At 45.1% G+C, this 19720-nt stretch overlaps 1 protein-coding gene across 1 annotated transcript in view; it reads right to left on the bottom strand.

Moving 5' to 3' along the window:
- The window catches only part of LOC126262439 (UDP-glycosyltransferase UGT5-like), a 178401-nt gene extending 166365 nt beyond the window's left edge, over window positions 1–12036 (bottom strand). The window contains exon 1 of the mRNA XM_049959087.1: window positions 11951–12036. The gene's annotated coding sequence lies outside the window, so the exon portion shown is untranslated. The remainder of the gene's footprint in view (window positions 1–11950) is intronic.
- Window positions 12037–19720: the final 7684 nt, after the last annotated feature.

Raw genomic sequence — 19720 nt, 5'->3', positions numbered from 1 at the left:
TTGCACAGCACCTTGTTGACAACTTGGGTGCATGTCTTGCATGGGAACTACGCCACATTCGAACCCTACTATCAGCTCTTAACAACTGAAATCGGGATTCATCTGACCAGGTGATGGTTTCCTAGTCATCTAGGGTCCAACCGATATGGTCAAGAGCCGAGGAGAGGCGCTGCAGGCGATGTCGTGCTGTTAGTAAAGGCACTCGCGTCGTTCGTCAGCAGCCATGGCCCATTAGCGCCAAATTTGGCAGCACTGTCCTAGCTGATACAGGGTGTTTCAAAAATGACCGGTATATTTGAAACGGCAATAAAAACTAAACGAGCAGCGATAGAAATACACCGTTTGTTGCAATATGCTTGGGACAACAGTACATTTTCAGGCAGACAAACTTTCGAAATTACAGTAGTTACAATTGTCAACAACAGATGGCTCTGCGGTCTGGGAAACTCTATAGTACGATATTTTCCACATATCCACCATGCGTAGCAATAATATGGCGTAGTCTCTGAATGAAATTACCCGAAACCTTTGACAACGTGTCTGGCGGAATGGCTTCACATGCAGATGAGATGTACTGCTTCAGCTGTTCAATTGTTTCTGGAGTCTGGCGGTACACCTGGTCTTTCAAGTGTCCCCACAGAAAGAAGTCACAGGGGTTCATGTCTAGCGAATAGGGAGGCCAATCCACGCCGCCTCCTGTATGTTTCGGATAGCCCAAAGCAATCACACGATCATCGAAATATTCATTCAGGAAATTAAAGACGTCAGCCGTGCGATGTGGCCGGGCACCATCTTGCATAAACCATGAGGTGTTCGCAGTGTCGTCTAAGGCAGTTTGTACCGCCACAAATTCACGAAGAATGTCCAGATAGCGTGATGCAGTAATCGTTGCGGATCTGAAAAATGGGCCAATGATTCCTTTGGAAGAAATGGCGGCCCAGACCAGTACTTTTTGAGGATGCAGGGACGATGGGACTGCAACATGGAGCTTTTCGGTTCCCCATATGCGCCAGTTCTGTTTATTGACGAAGCCGTCCAGGTAAAAATAAGCTTCGTCAGTAAACCAAATGCTGCCCACATGCATATCGCCGTCATCAATCCTGTGCACTATATCGTTAGCGAATGTCTCTCGTGCAGCAATGGTAGCGGCGCTGAGGGGTTGCCGCGTTTGAATTTTGTATGGATAGAGGTGTAAACTCTGGCGCATGAGACGATACGTGGACGTTGGCGTCATTTGGACCGCAGCTGCAACACGGCGAACGGAAACCCGAGGCCGCTGTTGGATCACCTGCTGCACTAGCTGCGCGTTGCCCTCTGTGGTTGCCGTACGCGGTCGCCCTACCTTTCCAGCACGTTCATCCGTCACATTCCCAGTCCGTTGAAATTTTTCAAACAGATCCTTTATTGTATCGCTTTTCGGTCCTTTGGTTACATTAAACCTCCGTTGAAAACTTCGTCTTGTTGCAACAACACTGTGTTCTAGGCGGTGGAATTCCAACACCAGAAAAATCCTCTGTTCTAAGGAATAAACCATGTTGTCTACAGCACACTTGCACGTTGTGAACAGCACACGCTTACAGCAGAAAGACGACGTACAGAATGGCGCACCCACAGACTGCGTTGTCTTCTATATCTTTCACATCACTTGCAGCGCCATCTGTTGTTGAAAATTGTAACTACTGTAATTTCGAAAGTTTGTCCGCCTGAAAATGTACTGTTGTCCCAAGCATATAGCAACAAACGGTGTATTTCTATCGCTGCTCGTTTAGTTTTTATTGCCGTTTCAAATATACCGGTCATTTTTGAAACACCCTGTACGTTCGTCATGCGTCCCACATTGACTTCTGCCACACTGACTTATTCCACGCAGTCTTGCTTGACTGTTAGCAACGCAACGGCGCTGCTCTCGGTCGTAGGGTGAAGGCCGTCGTCCACTGTATTGACCGTGGCGACAGATATTGCCTGAAATTTGACATTTTCGACACACTCTTGACTCTGTGGATCTCTGAATATTGGATTCCCTAATGATATCTGAAATGTAATATGCCGTGCGCTCAGCTCCATGTACCATACCGGATTCAAAGCCTGCTGATTTGAGCCGTGGGGCCATAATAATGTTGGCAGGCTTTTCATGTAATCATTGGAGTACAAATGAGAACTCCTCAAATGAAGTTAGCTTTTATACCTTGTGTTCGCGATACTACGCCATATGTATACAAGGTGAGTTACTAACTACTACTACCAAGAATAGCTCCGAAAGTATGATAGTTGCTGAAAAGTCTGTGGGACAAATGTTGCATGACGTTGGTTTTTTGTTGCTAGGTGCTAGGTGGGGTCGTGTCAGAGATATGAAGATAGACTTTTTTTAAAAAAAAAAGGGATGCTATAGCTTTGTACTTATCTTCATTTACAGGTGTTAGAAGTGATGACCATTGGTATCAGTGCAGTGCTGCAATCTCCTTATCATGGACTGAGTGGTATTCCTTATCACATCGGCACTTATCGAAGCACATGCTCTGACAAATCTCTCTCGTATAACGTGAAAATAGGAAATACTCGCTTACAACACTAATAGAAACGGTAAGACTAGTATCGTCGAATCAAGCGAATGTGAATGATGTATTCATTCGAAGAACAAGTCGATATGCTTCTCATTTACGGAGAATGCCAACGAAATTTAGTGAGAGCTAGTGACTTATACGCTGAAAGAAATCCTCATCGCACTCACCCTACAAGTCGTGCATTTAAATGTGTGTATGATAAATTGAGAACAAGTGGATCTTTAACGCATCGGAAACGTATCCGGCAAAGGAAAGTTACTAACGAGGAAACGCAAATTGATCCTCTTGTGACTGTGGTTCGAGGTCCTTGTGTTAGTTCGCGTCAAATCGCAAGGGAATGTGGCATGATCCAGAATAGTGTTGTTCGTGTTCTGCATCAGCGTAAGTATCATCCTTACCATATCAGTCTCCACCAAGAATTAACTGGCACGGATCGTATGCGGCGCACTGAATTCTGCCGATGGACTCAACTTCAGATTCAGACGGATGACACATTTATTAATTTCATTTTATTTACTGATGAGGCTACATTCACGAACCATGGAAGTTCATAACTTGCATTATTGGGAAACTGAAAATCCATGTTGCTGAATGTATCGTATGGGATTATAGGGCCCTATTTCATTGAAGGAAATATTAACGGTAGGAAGTACACCACATCCCTGCAAGAAACATTAGGTCTGTTATAGGAAGAAATACCTTAGGAACAAGGAACAGAATGTGGTATCAACACGGTGGGTGTCCGGCACATTTTTCGCTGTTGAGTTGCAGAGACAATTCCCAAATCGTTGGATTGGACGCGGAGGAGATGTGTCGTGGCCGGCCCGTTCGCCAGACTTGGCGCATATGGATTTTTTTCTTGTGGGAATTCGTAAAAGACATTGTTTATAAAGAGGTTCCAACTACATCTAAAGACATGCGGGAGAGAACGGTCAGAGCTTGTGCTTCGGTAAGTGCCGAAGTGATAAGGAATACCTCTCAATCCATTATAAGAAGATTGCAGCACTACATTTGTACCAGTGGTCATCACTTCGAACACATTCTGTAAATGGACGTTCATGCCACCTTTGTGACCTTCGTTGACCTTCAAAGAACTTACTTTTACACACTGTATTCGTCTCGATAGTCGCTATCAGAAAATAAGTACCGAACTATAGCAACCCATAAAAAAAAAGTTGATCTTCATATCTCTGACGCGACCCCACCTAGCAACAAAAACCCAACGTCATATTACGGCCCCCGCTGTCCCACGCAGTATTTGTCCCACAGACTTTTCGGATACTATTATACTTCCGGAGTTATTCTAGGTGGCAACACTCAGTGACTCACCCTGTATACTCATACCTCCATCCGATGACTTCTATCACCTCAGCGTAAGCTACCTTACGTTTCTTAGTTGTTACCGCGTTCACGGGAAATTAAGCTCACTCCTTGGTGTGGCTGCGGTTAAGGTGCCGATCTGCGCCCAAGACGGATATGAAGCTTTACAGAACCGTTGCTAAATAACGCCTTCAGTATTTTTCTGTCGCTCCCTCGTTGAGCAGCTACCGAGCTGCAGAAAAGATCCGCTTTAACACGTTGCGGCACGGATGACGTCACTGTCTCCCAAGACATAAGCACGGCTACAGTTTACGTGCCAGTCATCCGTCCCCAAATCCCATGACGACACCCCCCTATCCTTGATGCACAACGGAATCATAAATGTAGTTTACTGTTTATCTACGGAAAAAGGAAACAGATTACGGCTTATTGATTCTCTCACCAGCTTTAGATGACAGAGCTGTTGCAGTGCAGTCGGAAGCAAGCAGACAACCCATATAATTACTTTTTGCTGGTATACCTGTACAGAACCCCAAACACATCATTCGCAAGAGAAAAATACCATTTTCTGTGCTGGAAGGAAGAGAAAAAGTGTGAGGTTTCAAGGTCGAAAAAATTTGCGCTCCAGGATTAGGAACTATCTACGCGTTCCACACAACGCCACATGCAGTCGCAGAGCTATGAATTCTGCATTGGCAGGCGGCACAGTAATGTGACAAAATGGGCATGTGAGGATTATCTTGCTGCGGTTCTATGGTGCTAAATTTTGATTCAACCGACCAATTCGAGGATGATTTCGGGAATTCATCTAACGTGTTTGACCCTGCACTACACTTTAACTAATCAACTCAAAAAATGAAGCTTTCAAAACACATTTTGTTCATATTCAGTTAGGTCAGTCACTACTGAAAAATGGTTTGGAGCTTTAAAAGCAATGAATCTAACATTATAGGAATATGAATAAATTACTGTTGCGAATATTGTGATACAAACCAACTACTACATCTGCCCTCCATGATGCGTGCCTCAGCACAACGATGATAAAATGTTTTTAATGAATGTGACTTTCTGTTATGGTTTTTAGTGTATGAAATCCTAATGCGATAAATAAACAGCTGATCGCCCAACATCTTTTTTAGCAATCAGCGCGTAATATTTAACCAACTGCATATCTAGTGTGATTCATCTTCACCAATGGAACGTTAACGGTGTTCAGTCGTATTTCATTAAAATACCTAGTGTTACTGGGTAACCAATACAGCGGTTTTATTGGTGGTATTTGATTCACATAATCGATTTCGAAATTATATATCTTCAGGAATGCTTCTGGCAAGTCCATCTAAGTAGAAACACTGAACAATTTTAGCGCTGTCTTGAATTATGTAAGCTATTATGATTGGTTCCAGACACTGTGATCGTCTTAGGTTCAAAAAATGGTTCATATGGCTCTGAGCACTATGGGACCTAAGTTCTGAGGTCATCAGTCCCCTAGAACTTAGAACTACTTAAACCTAACTAACCTAAGCACATCACACACATCCATGCCCGAGCCAGGATTCCAACCTGCAACCGTAGTGGTCGCGCGGTTCCAGACTGTAGAGCCTAGAACCACTCGACCACCCCGGCCGGCCCCTAGGTTTCTGTACCTAGTTCACAGAATTAAATCCGAGGTTTTATGCTAATCTATCTCCTTCAGTAACTCTGCCAACTCAGTGTTTAGTTTGCATTTCTCATAGTAAGGTACGCCTTTGTTATCGTCAACATAATTGTATTTTGTTGCTTTATTCTATATGTATCTTTTGTAATAAACCATTGTGTTACTTAAATCTTGAGTTCATTATCACAAACATTTCCTTTAAGTAATAAATATTATGCCAATTCTCGAACTTCAGATTCACTAGTAGGGCCAATAAATTACAAGTTAGTAATTCTGTATTGTACATTAAATTCAGCACTGCATCTCAAGGGTATGCCTGACTCTTGATTAATTTCAGATTCAGTTAGATTTCACGTTCTCACACACACGAGATTTTGCATCCTCTGACGGCGCTTGGGTTCTGTGACGTGGGCTGTCAGTATGTACCAGCAGTGCAAACATGTGTCTGCACACACCCAAAATCTTGATTAAGTAATTTTATTTTTTTTCGAGGAGATAGTTAACACTTTATGTCTGCCCTCGTGTGCATCGCCATAAGGGGGTCCCTGGAGCTGATCCCGTGTGTTACGCTGAAAGACACAGCTCGGCAGTTGGTTAGCTCCTGGCGACGGCTGCCGCAAAGAGTCCTCACTGACAACACACCAGTGTCTGCTCTCGCCACTAAATGCAGATTTGCGCTGTTAGTTCCCCTAATTACGTCTCTCCTATACTGTTTTCAGAAACTTGGGAAGCTTCCTACTCGATGGGTTCGAATAAGCCGGGGATTCACAGAATGGGTAGCTTCATACACATTAGGAATTAACCTAGTTGTTTAAGGTTTTTTAACATGGCTGTCAATCAGCGACTGTTGTATAATACAAAATTTTGAGAAACCCAGCCCTCAGTCGCGAACAGAATTTGTAACCTAGGTTTCGGTGTCACAAGGGACAACTTCTTCGGACAAAATTAAAACTAAATGTTACAGCATAACGCACCAAAAAATACGAAAGCTGCGGTCATACCTGACAGCGTCAGATAGTCAGAATTAAAATAAAATGCAACAGAGGTGCAAGCCACTAGGCGCTGCCATGTGTCCTCTGCTACAGTCAACACAAAACTGAAACATCATATGACTTGTGCGCCACGGAACTTTAATACAATAGCGCCATCTGGTGGCTAAATGGTAAAACAAGCTATTTTGTAAACCTTTCTCGTAACTGGAGAGAGGGAAATAAACACCTGAACGGTGTACATGAAGTAATTACAATATCGGGATACTGCATGATATAAAATACAACCAATGAATGACTGGCTGTAGTACAAAAATTCCAGAATAAATGCATAAAGAAGACATATACGAAATAATCCATTAAATGACATTACTGCTTGCTATAATAGATACGTTATAAAAACCAAAAAAGTATTTTAAATTTATGTACATGAGCCGTAAAAAGTAGAAAGAAAAGGTATCTCTGAATCTGCAAGAAGTAGTTGCTACATCAAAGTGTTAGATCTCGCCAAGCAGCGGCTTTATACCATTGAAATAACGTCTTCCGTGCAACTGCACCTGCTCGTTGAGAAAAAGTCCGTCAAAAGTAATGCTTGAAAATTTCCAGATCCTCCAATATATCGAGTTCACCTGTTAATCACAGGGCACTCTTCTAAAGGGGTTGAGAAGTTGGAAATTTTGCATATTGAAAAAAAAAGGGCGCAAACTTGATATTTTGGAGGAGCTGGAAATTTTCAAGCATTTACTTTCGAATGACGGACTTCTCTCAACGAGCAGGTGCAGTTGCGCGGAAGAAGTTACTTCATTGGTATAAAGCCGCTGCTTGACGAGATCTAACACTCTGATGTACCAAGTACTTCCTGCAGATTCAGAGATACCGCAGCTTTCGATTTTTTGGTACGTTATGCTGTAACATTTAGTTTCAATTTTGTCCGTGGATGGTGTCCCTTGTGACAGCGAGGCCTAGGTTATAAATTAATTGTGTTCGCGACTGAGGGCTGTGTTTTTCAAAATTTTTGTTTCTAGTTGTTTAAGGTCTATACGGACACACAACCAGTGAAAATTAACTCCTTAAAAAGTAAAAAGAACTGGCCAGGTGCGAGTAGGGGGTTCCGAACAAAACTGTGTGCACGGTCAGTTCGTCCATCCCAGGAACCGGGAGTCTCGAGGATTTTTGCCTGTTATCATAATTGATACTGCCAAGATATCGGTTCCGGGATTTCCAAGACTTTCGATAATGTTTGACTTTTAATTTGAAGTCGAATAACAAATGGCAAATTAAGGACTTTCTGATTTTCATCTTTACTTGTACTGTGAAACCTCGCTTCTTGCCAAATTTCATGATTCTATACCACCGGAAAGTGCCCAATAGACTTTAACGTGTGAGTTTGCGAGTGTCAAAATATGTGACGTAACTGACCATTTCTTTTTTTTTTTTTTTTTTTTTTTTTTTTTTTTTTTTGTTGACTAAGAAGCTAAACGTTTTTACAACACGATGGACACTTGGACCTTAGCATGTGTCACAAATTTCAATTTGATACATCTACCTGTGCGTGAGAAAAAAGCGGTCTTAACAGACTGATAGACAACCAGATAACAAATGACAACGAAAGTTTTTTTGAGCGATACAATTACAAATTAACAGTTTTGAGGTTTTTTCCTGTAGACGTATGTGTAACCTTTCTTATTGCCAGATTACCCTATAGATTTTGATGAGTGAGTTTGTGATTATCAGACGTGTGACAAATGTCCGTATCTTTTAATCGAATTCACTTAAAAGCTTCAATTTTTTTACACCGCCCATGACACGTAGACCTTAATAAGTGACATACGGTTCGGTTGATACGCCTACTCGTTCCTAAGAAAAAGGTCTAATAATCGGACAAACAGACAGAGAGAAGGGCAGATGAACAACAAACTAATCCCATAAGGATTGCGGGTTAACATATGTACGGAACCATAAAAGGTGAAAGGTGGCATGTCTTTACGATGCACACAGTGACTTGCTCCCTCTCATATTTATATCTTACTCTGGGTAATTCGATTTGGGGAAGTATAGCCGAGTATGGTCATTACAAGGCTAGTATTGAGAACTCAGAAGATATGAATATTTTCCTCTCTAATTGCTTACGGTGAAAAGTTGCTATTCCTCACACGCGGACTTCCCACGCAGCGTCTCTCGTCACCCTGCCGGTCCAGTGGCAGGCGGCTTCTGCTGTTCTTGAAAGGGTTATGCCGACGGGTGTGAGGGAGCAGAGTGGATGCTGTCCAGACGCCGACATTGTCGTAAGAGCGGGGGTGACACGCCCACAGGGGCCTCAAGGAGCGGCTGGGGTTATAGATTCCGTTACTTCGTAGAAACTTAGTGAAAACGCTTTTTGACGGGCTACGAGCGAGGCGTGGGAATGACTTGTGTTCCCAGGCAGTATTGGCGGGCAAATTCCCGCGTTTTCTGAAAAATCCTGTGATTGGCTTGATCAGGGATAGCTCCGTAACGTAGCAAAATCGGGGCAGAAATTGGCGCCAAGTATCTCCATTGGTGGAATAGTAGTCCTTCGGCAATAGAGTGGAAATTTCTACCGGTTTTCGAGTTGCTGATTGGCACGTTTAACCACGGCCACTATCGTGGAGGCGGTAATGCTCTGTGTTCGGCTTGTACGGGTGCTCTTGGGAGAGACGCCTCTCGCATTTCGGTCGGAGTAGGTTACAAGACTGAGCTCTCGCTGCTCTGGACAGCGTGCCTCCCGTTGACTGTCTAATATACTTTCATTTAATTGTAACTGTTTGACGCAGTTGCTGAAGCTGCTGAAGTTCTGACTTCAACGTAACTTTCCGAGTACAGTTGGCAGTTGAGCGTTCTGCGTACAAGCGGCATATGTTGTCCGTCTTCAGCAGTTTTGCCTAAATCTGACTGTATCGGAGTTAATGTGTGACTTCGCTTGTTAAAATCAATCACTATACCGTCACTGATTGTGTAGCGAGCCTTCTTCGTCTCCCTCAGAGGTCCATTTGTGTTGCTAGGAAGTCTTTAAAATAACTTCCGGGAATTCAGTTTGCCTTGAAAATGGCGGGGTGTTCTCCCGCCAAAATATCGGCGGTCGCTGAAGGTGTTACCTGGCTGAATTCCCGGAAGTTATTTGAAAGTTGTATACGCCAGGAGAAACTCAGGTCTCACAGGAAGTCATTAGTCTGGAACAACCAGACCAGGATAATTTGTTTTGGGCTATACTCGCGACATTATCATCACCACGATGGACATCGTGTCCTTGCAGTTAAGAAGACAGCTTGGTAATGTATGTCCGCAGCACCGGCAGATTAGGGAATTTTGTTATGTGATAATCAGAGCTCAGCAGAGCGCGCCTGTTCCCGTCTTTTCTAATGTGGTTCTGTCTTGGGTGTTCATTGTCTGAGCTCTCACTAATGTAGCTGCAATTCATGTTGGGTTAGCTGGGTGTTTCTCTTAAGATTTGAGTTGCAAGGAATTGGCTCCACATACCACTTCGTCATAAATGTCACAATCTAGTTTACGGACAACTTCACCTTCACAGTATTCATTTGAGTATCCAATTTTACGTACTGCAAATGTTTCATGTGTTTTGTTTATTATTTTGAGTTTAGTCATAATAAATCAAATTGTTCTTTAAGACAGAACTTTCATTCTGTAGATCGGTAGAGCAACCCTTTCATTTCTCACTACGTTAATGGATCTTTCCCTTATCAAATTAATTTCTATCAAATTAAATCATTGCAGGTGCCAAATTCTTCTCTACTCCACTTTCAGGGTCGATTACAGTCAGTTCACGTTTCTTCTTACTCCATGTGCAACAGCAAAAGTCGGAGTTAGAAAGGTGGGGGGGGGGGGGGGGGGGGCTTAGAGCATCATTTCCATATGAATATTCTAGAAGAATTCGGTGTTAAATACCTCGCAAAGGTACACTGAAGAGCCAAAGAAACTGGTACAACAGCCTAATTTCGTGTACGGTCTCTGTCAGCTCGCAGAAGTGCAGCAACACGACGTGGCATGTACTCGACTAATGTCTGAAGTGGTGCTGGAGGGAACTGACACCATGAATCCTGCAGGGCTGTCCATAAACCCGTAAGAGTACGAGGGGGTGGAGATCTCTCCTGAAGAGCACCTTGCAAGGCATCCCATATATTCTCAATAATAGTCATGTTCGTGGCCAGAGGAAGTGTTTAAACTCAGAAAAGTGTTCCTGGAGCCACTCTGTAGCAATTCTGGTCGTATGGGGTGTCGCATTATCCTGCTGGCATTGCCTAAGTCCGTCGAAATGCATTAATGGACATGAATGGATGCAGGTGATCAGACTTGATGCTTACGTACGTGTCACCTGTCTGAGCAGTATCCCGACATATCAGGGGACCCATGTCACTCCAACTGCACACGCCCCACACTATTACAGAGCCTCCACCGCCTTGAACAGTCGCTCTTTGTTAAAACAATTTCATAATTGTAAATGGAAAGTACGAAATAGTGAACGTTCTACATTATTAATTTATTTCGTTAACTGTTTTTAGCTTACGAGGTCACCATCAGACGTTAACTAACTATACTCGTCAAAGAAGGTTCAATGCTGATCAACAACACAGAAAGTGATGTTACACGTCGAGAATGAGGCGAAAAACATTGCTAACGTAATTGAAAATTTTAGAGTTAATAATAAACAATTGAGAACAAACCACAGAAACTTTAACATCTAACCTGCCACGCAGACTGTTTTTCAATGTTCTTATGTCAATGTTTTTCTGGTTTGTTTCCTTTATAATTATTTACTCTTTAACTTTCACATTTTCAATTACGTTCCCACTGTACTGCCAAAGATGACATCAACGTAATAACAGCCTTCTTTCGTACAAATGCGCCATTACTTTTGTTAAGCAGACACGTAATTGATCATCTAATAACCGTCCGCCATTCAGCAGACCGGCTACAATGGAAAAAATGAAGGTATGGCGTTTGGTAGCCGGGAGTCCACACCTGGAGAAGTTCGGGTGCCTAGTTGCAAGTCTTTTTAGATCGCACCACACTGGGCGATTTGAATTTCGCTGATGACGAAATGGTGATAAGGGCAACACAACACGAGTCCCCGAGCGGAGAAAATATCCGATCGGACCAGAAATCGAATGCGGGCCCCCTGCGTGGCAGTCAGACGCACTGACGATTCAGCTAAGGGGACGGACACAGAGGCCAATGTCCTTGGTTACCAGTTTCTTATAACTCCTTGCAATGGAAACGTAAGGTTTACATTCAGGTGCATCCTATTTGCTTGCAGTACGTTCACTGTATAACACTTTTTTTTAGTGACCGGTATGAGTTTGGCCGTTTTGTAGAGTGAAGTGGTGCTATCATTGTTGCCGGTGGATTTGCCATGTAAATCAGACAGTTCTTTCCTGAAATGTACTCACTTTCTGAACGATTTGTGATGTGTTGACAGGAAGCGAGGAACTGTTTCCAGCCAGACGTGCGGTCCTCCTGCTCCGGTGACAGCTGCAATTCTTCCACTGATCTTATCGCGTTACGTCGACCTCACAGATACGCGATTTTTGCTGCGGCCGTCCGGCACGTGGAAGCCTCTTATCTAGAGTATATCACACACACAGACACACTTTAGTCATTCCCTGTGCATAACATGCCACGTGCTCACGAAGCAATCTTCCAGATTACGAAATCACGACCACAACTTTTCATATTTTTTTCTTTTCATTAATTTAATCCTATGGTTTGTGACTTTCATTACCTGTAATGATTATCTGTAGCTTTAAGACTGTAACTAACAACATGATGTAAATAGTAGTCAATAAGACCTGAATTTAAAACTAAGAGTCCCTTGTAATTACATGTGTGGTGTCACCGCTAGACACCACACTTGCTAGGTGGTAACTTAAATCGGCCGCGGTCCTGTAGTACATGTCGGACCCGCGTGTCGCCCCTGTGTAATCGCAAACCTAGCGCCACCACATGGCAGGTCACAAGACACGGACTAGACCTCGCCCCAGTTGTACGGACGACATAGCTTGCGACTAGACCTACCAAGTCTTCCTCTCATTTGCCGAGAGACAGATAGAATAGCCTTCAGCTTAGGCCATAGCTACTACCTAGCAAGGCGCCATTTGTATCAGTGCTTATAGCTAACGAATATTCAAGAGAGATGTATTCCAAGGATTCATTAAAGTTAAGTATAAAAGAAGCTCCCTTCTTTTCTTTATAGTTTTCATCCAGTATCCTGTTTCAGACTTCACGCCCGTCTGCGTTAGTTTAGCGTGCACCTAGCTACCTCATTGTGTCTATGCTGTAGGAGCTAGACACAACATTATTTGGCGACGAGCAAAAGAGTGTGTCTTAATTCGTTGTGTCATGGCTTCGCCACAATCTCCAGATGTACTGTCCGAATTTTTTCGCTTGCAGAATCAGCAGACGCAGGCGTTATTGGAAGCCCTTGGACAGCTCGTCCAGGGTCAACGTGCGCTGCAAAACGATGCGGCAGCCGCCGTTTCTTCGCTACCGCTGCCACAAAACGCTGTTGCACCTCCCTTTCGGCCATACGTGGCGGCCGATGAGACCTGGCAAGAGTGGTCTCGCCAGTTCAACTTTCACCTAGCAGCATACAGAATTCAAGGTAATGAGCGGCAGCCGTTTTTGCTTTCTTGTGTCGGTGTGTCTACCTACCGTGTGATTGTGAAATTGTTTCCCCGACGCGACGTAGCAACTCTGTCCTACGACGAAATTTTGTCTGCTTTAGATGCCTATTTCAAAGAAACAGTAAATGTAGTTGCAAAAAGGTATACGTTTTTTCGTACAAAACGTACGGCCGGTCAGACTAATAGGGAGTGGGTAGCTACTTTGCAAGGACTTACTAGGGAGTGTGCCTTTGAATGTGACTGTGGCCTCCCTTATTCAGATACTATGGTGCGTGATGCAATAGCACAGAACGTTTCTGATGTTCGCATAAGGGAACAGATTTTGACACTAGTTAATCCCTCCCTTCAACAAGTGATAGACATATTGGATAGGCAAGACACACTTGACTTTGCTCAGGAATCATTTGAAACTTCGCCAGCCGTGTGTCACATTAACCGGCCCGCCGGCCGCGCTGCCCGGGACGCTACACGGCCCTCGCGCCCGTCCGCACAGCAGCGGCAGCCTAGCTCGCAAACACGTGCGCCGCGTAAGCAAGCAACTGCAGTGAAATCATGCCCGAGGTGTGCAACTAGACATTCGCGTGAAAATTGCCCGTCACGCCAAGCTATTTGCTTTTACTGTCAAAAGAAGGGACATGTTCAGAGTGTTTGCCAGCAAAAGCTTCGATCAGACAATCACACAAATTCCAGGCCTTTTGCTTCGCGCCGGAATCGAACCCAGGACAATCGGGCTCGTGGACCTTCGCCCATGGACATTCATGTAGTTCATTCCCACCCGTCCAGTGACACTTTAGCTAACAGTGACTGTGTTCGTCCCACCAAAAGTGTGCGTCGACGTCGCCGGATATCCCGTAAAGTCGCAAGTGCTTCTGTACCTGTATCAGTTCAAATTGCACGTGACAGTCGCTCTTGTCGTCAGCAGGACAATAAACTTTTTGTGGACTTGGACTTTGAAGGCAAAGTGATACCATTCCAGCTCGATACCGGAGCTGCAGTTTCATTGATTAATCACGACACGTACAAACAACTGGGCGAACCGCCATTGCGTGCCGCAAACGTTAAGTTAACTAGTTACTCAGGACAGCATATACCTGTGTTAGGACAGTGCAGCCTTCTTGCAACATACAAGGGACAAACAAAACTTGTGTCATTTTACGTTCTTCGTTCTACTACTGCAGTGAACTTGTTTGGTTTAGATTTGTTTCAATTGTTTAATATGTCTATAGTAAATCAGGTCCTATCAGTGAATCAGACTGTGCCTTCCGCCAGTGTTTCTAGTCTTTGTGAAGAATTTGCAGACATTTTTGCACCGGGCCTGGGTTGCGCTAAGAACTATGCTGCACATTTGGAACTGAAAGACAACGCGCAACCGAAATTTTTCAGAGCGCGCAATGTTCCCCACGCATTGCGTGAAGAGGTCGCAAAAACATTGCACGATTTAGAATCTCAAGGTGTAATTGAACGTGTGCAGGCTTCTCTCTGGGCCTCACCCTTAGTAATTTTGCCAAAACCTTCCGGAAAACTGAGACTTTGTGTGGACTTCAAGGCAACTGTGAATCCACAGCTTGTGACTGCTACTTTTCCTTTGCCCCGCCCGGAAGATCTTTTTGACAAACTGTGCCCGGGAAACTATTTTTCAAAATTGGACCTAGCAGATGCGTACTTGCAACTACCTGTGGACGAAGACTCCCAGCGCGTCTTAGTGGTAAACACGCATCTTGGCTTGTATCGCTTCAAAAGACTGCCATTCGGGTGTGCATCCGCCCCTGCATTGTTTCAGCAATATTTACAAACTGTTTGTGCGTCGGTCCCTACTGCTGCGAACTATCTGGACGATATTGTGATCTCAGGAAAGACAGAAGCCGAACATTTGCAGAATCTCCGAACATTATTTCAGGTCTTGCGTCAGAATGGTCTTCGCTTGAGGAAGGACAAATGTGTGTTTTTTGCTCGGGACTTACCCTACCTGGGGCATGTCCTTAACGCCCAAGGAATACATCCGAGTCCAGAACACCTCCGTGCCATACAGGACTTGCCGTCACCACACAACGTGAAACAGCTCCAGAGTGTGCTGGGTAAGGTAAATTATTATCATCGGTTTCTGCGCAATGCTTCTTCCATTTCAGCTCCGCTTCATCGCTTCCGCCGTAAAGGTGTTCCGTTCGTCTGGACGACGGAATGCGAACGCGCCTTTCGCCAGTTGAAATCGGCGTTACTTTCAAATACTTGCCTTACGCCATTCGATCCCCAGAAACCCCTTTTGTTGATGGTAGATGCATCGGATTTCGGGATCGGTGCTGTGCTTGCGCACAAGGATGGCTCACATGATCGCCCTATTGCCTTTGCGTCCAAATTGCTCTCATCTGCGCAAAGAAACTATTCACAAATAGAAAAAGAAGCTTTAGCTCTCGTGTTTGGTGTTACCAAGTTCCATGACTTCTTGTATGGTCGTCACTTTACCATCATCACGGACCACAAACCTTTGACATCGCTTTTTCATCCGACCAAGCCTGTACCTCCACGTACAGCGCAGAAATTCCTTCGCTGGTCGCTTTTTCTCTCGCAGTACCGCTACGATATCTTGTCTCGGTCCACTGCTAAGCACGGAAACGCTGATGCGTTGTCCCGTTTGCCTGTTGCTGAGGATAAAGCATTCGATTCTTCCGAACTTGCTTGCATGTTCATTGATTCGGAAGCCGATGACGTGGTCGCATCGTTTCCGATTGATTTTCGTCGTGTCGCTACAGCCACAGCTGCTGACCCTGTCCTTGCTACTGTTTTGCGTTTTGTTGCTACGCAATGGCCCTTGTCTAAGTCCCGGATCGCGGATCCTTTGGTTCGCCGTTTTTTTGCTCACAAGGAGAGACTTTTTGTACGACGTGGTGTTTTGTTGTTGCGTTCCGATAATGATCAATCCCGAGTCGTAGTCCCACGTTCGTTACAGTCCTCTGTCTTAAAGCTTCTTCACCAAGGACATTGGGGTATAGTGCGTACGAAACAACTTGCTCGTCAGCACTGTACTTGGTTCGGAATCGATGCTGCGATTACGAATATGTGCTCCTCTTGCGTGGCGTGTGCCGAACAACAATCCGCGCCGCCGCGGAAATTCTTTGCATGGCCGACCGCCACTTCCCCTTGGCAACGCTTGCACATAGATTTTGCTGGTCCATTCTGGAATGCTCGATGGTTGGTTGTGGTCGATGCTTTCAGTAATTTTCCTTTTGTTGTCCGGATGTCTTCCACGACGTCTTCTGCCACAATCCAAGCCTTGTCTGCTATCTTTTGCATTGAGGGTCTTCCGCAGACTATTGTTTCCGACAATGGCCCACAATTCATGTCCGCAGAATTTCAGTCATTCTGCAAGGCCAATGGTATTCAACATCTGACGTCCGCGCCGTTTTCGCCTCCGTCAAACGGTGCCGCTGAACGATTGGTCCGGACTTTCAAGTCACAGATGTTGAAATTGAAAGAGTCGCATTCTCGGGAGGACGCATTATTGCTCTTTTTGTCATCGTATCGCTCTCAGCCCCGCGATGGTCGCTCGCCGGCTGAATTGCTCCATGGTCGATCTCATCGCACCCTGATGTCATTGCTACATCCGCCGCATCAGGTTCCTGTGCAGCGGCAGACTCCTGCTTTTGCTCCTGGCGACGTTGTCTTCTATCGCAACTATCACGGCTCACGGCGTTGGCTTGCAGGGCGCATTCTTCGCTGCCTCGGCCGCGCGATGTATTTGGTTTTGGGGGCCTCTGGTGAGGTGCGTCGGCATCTCAATCAGCTGCGCCTCTGTCGTCGCCTGGGTTCTGCCGCTCCCCGTCTGCTTTCAGCGACGGTGCCGTCAGGTCAGCGCCCTGGGGACCCATCTACTGGCTCGCCTCATCCCCAGGTGTTACCGACGCTGCCTTCCATTTTGCCTCATGGCGTCGCGCCGCCGCCGCAGCAGCCGCAGCAGCCGCCGCAGCCGCCGTCGGCGCCGCCCGCAGTGGACGCGTCGCTGCAACCGCATGGCGCCTCCCTGGGTCCCGCGCCGCCGCTCGCTTCCCGTGACCAGCCGTCCTCCGCCATGGATCTCTTGCCCGCTCCGGACCAGATGTCGTCTTCGCCCGTCGGGTGCTCCGACCACATGGAGGTCGACCCTTCGGCCCCTCTTGTCTCATTACGTGCGCATACACCTCATGTTGACGTGCACCCTGGACTAGGTTTGCAGGCGTTTCCTAGCTCCCCTCGGACCGAATGGCCGGGTGCGGGTGGCACAGCCTCGCCTGTTGTTAGGCTCCCCACCTCATCGCATACGTCAACATGGGGTCCTCCCCACGGCGGGCGGAAGCCTTATCTCACGACCGTTCGCCGATTTGCGGGGGAGGAATGTGGTGTCACCGCTAGACACCACACTTGCTAGGTGGTAACTTAAATCGGCCGCGGTCCTGTAGTACATGTCGGACACGCGTGTCGCCACTGTGTAATCGCAAACCTAGCGCCACCACATGGCAGGTCACAAGACACGGACTAGACCTCGCCCCAGTTGTACGGACGACATAGCTTGCGACTAGACCTACCAAGTCTTCCTCTCATTTGCCGAGAGACAGATAGAATAGCCTTCAGCTTAGGCCATAGCTACTACCTAGCAAGGCGCCATTTGTATCAGTGCTTATAGCTAACGAATATTCAAGAGAGATGTATTCCAAGGATTCATTAAAGTATAAAAGAAGCTCCCTTCTTTTCTTTATAGTTTTCATCCAGTATCCTGTTTCAGACTTCACGCCCGTCTGCGTTAGTTTAGCGTGCACCTAGCTACCTCATTGTGTCTATGCTGTAGGAGCTAGACACAACAACATGCGATGCTTAGATGATGTTGTTGGCATTCCAGTACAAAATACTCACGAGAAACTGTTTTGCACCAGATATGGTTCAAATGGCTCTGAGCACTATGGGGCTTAACATCTGAGGTCATCAGTTCCCTAGAACTTAGAACTACTTAAACCTAACTAACCTAAGGACATCACACACATCCATGCCCGAGGCAGGATTCGAACCTGCGACCGTAGCAGTCGCGCGGTTCCAGACTAAAGCGCCTAGAACCGCTCGGCCACACCGGCCGGCTGCACCAGATATTTAAGTTACTTACATCATATTATGGACAAGTTCGACAACATTTTTCCGAACAAGTGACATATCGTTTGGCGCACCCTCCCCCCTACCCAAGATATTTGTTGCCTGTCCTTAGTTTGTTTGTAAGACCTTTAAAAATAAATCTAGTGATCGTGGAAATGGGTAGTTTTCACTTCTAAAATTAGTAGGTTACTATACACAGATTTCTCTGTAACAGAAATAAATAAATTTGTGAATCTTGTTCCAATGCTAAACACATAGTTCAGTTCTGTTTAAGGTATTTCCTGAGATCTTAAAAATATTTTTAGTGAAAGCAGAACGAACTAGAGCTATTCTATTGTTCTAACTTCAATAAAAATGTGATGTCTATTAAACTGAGTGGGAAGAATGAAAATGTAAAATTTCTGTTATTTTAGTTTAATAACAGAAGTTTTAAATTCTGTAATTTAAAAATCATTTTACTTTCCATGGGGAAGAGTGGGACAGCAATCTACAAATATCATCTAATAATGATATGTAAAACGCAAGACAGGGTTGAGCAATGCAAGTTGTGTGTGACATGTGAAGAAACTTCAACCGTGAGTAGCTGAATTTTAGAACATTTTGCATGAAAGTAGTTGTAAATTGACAAACGAGGGCTAAATTTTTATGTAAGCACCTGGAGAGAAAAACACAGATTTGTGTGTCGTGCGAAATAGAAATATTCTATTTACGAAGTCCCGTATAATCCCTACCGAAGGTGTTTCCGTATGAAATTTTGGAACACTCTTTTCATCACTACCTACAGGCATAAGTGAAGTCAAGCGGACTCGGAAGCTTAAGCAGGTATTAGAAAATACGACGATAAAGTTACTTTTTCTAATATGAAGTAATGATATTTGCGAAGATCTTCCAGGGAAATGAGTGGAACCTAAGACCATGAAGGCAGTGGCGCCTCGATTCCACAAGTCCGCAGTTATTCTTTGCGAAGCCACTTTTACTGGAACGCTTTTGCTCGTGTTACCGTATAACTCCACCCGTCAGTTTCCGCTTCTAGTCACGGTGCACGCTTTACGCCTTGCGCATCTCTGGTGCCCTTCTCAGCTTGGCACCCCAAGCGGCCGCTCTTGTCGGTGGGCCGTAAACCGGCCCTGACCGTTGCACTATCAAAATACAGGCCTATTGTAAATGATTCGTTCCTTTTCAAAATTCTATACAGTATTTTTCGAAGTATTTCATGTGCAAATGTGACTGATACGTGAATAGAACCGTAAACTCACCGAGTTGGCGTTACGAGTTGAATCTCTTGACAAACTGGGGTGAGAGTAAGGAAAGAGTTTTTGTGTGTTGGAATATGCGAGATGTTTATCTGACACAGAAGTGTAACGTGCATTCAGGAGGAATTACGGGAAAAGACTGCCAAGTAAAAGAGTATTGTGCGTTGGTAAA

Source organism: Schistocerca nitens, chromosome 6, assembly GCF_023898315.1.
Source record: "Schistocerca nitens isolate TAMUIC-IGC-003100 chromosome 6, iqSchNite1.1, whole genome shotgun sequence".
Taxonomy (NCBI): Eukaryota; Metazoa; Arthropoda; class Insecta; order Orthoptera; family Acrididae; genus Schistocerca; species Schistocerca nitens.
This window is presented reverse-complemented; position numbering and strand designations above follow the sequence as displayed.